This window comes from Egretta garzetta, unplaced genomic scaffold (genome assembly GCF_000687185.1).
Source record: "Egretta garzetta isolate BGI_Z169 unplaced genomic scaffold, ASM68718v1 scaffold384, whole genome shotgun sequence".
NCBI lineage: Eukaryota > Metazoa > Chordata > Aves > Pelecaniformes > Ardeidae > Egretta > Egretta garzetta.
Genome location: NW_009259496.1, coordinates 1,344,885 through 1,345,293, shown reverse-complemented (window position 1 = coordinate 1,345,293; position 409 = coordinate 1,344,885).

The window sequence follows — 409 nt, the reverse complement described above, 5'->3', positions numbered from 1 at the left end:
TCCCCCCATCATCTTTGTTGCCCTCCTCTGGGCTCTCTCCAGGAGTTCCTCATCTTTCTTGAATTGGGGAGCCCAGAACTGGACCCAGTACTTTGCGTCACGTCTTGTGCCACCTCCTTTAATGGGCACCGGTTCTCCGGCGCACACCGAAAACCCCGCTCCAGGCTGCAGGTTTCATCGCGCCGTTCTCTCCCCTCTGCCGCTGGTCACATTTAATTAATAAAAACCATATCCCTCCCTGGCTGAGGGGGGCCCGCTGGCGGAAATCTCACACCGGGGCTGCTGGCGTGGGCGCGCAGGTTTCACGTGGGACCAGCCCAGCATCTGCAGAACACCCCAACTCCTCCCCCAGCTCCCCCCCCGGGCCCTGGGCTTCCCCCCACCGGCACAACCACCATCAAGTAGGAAC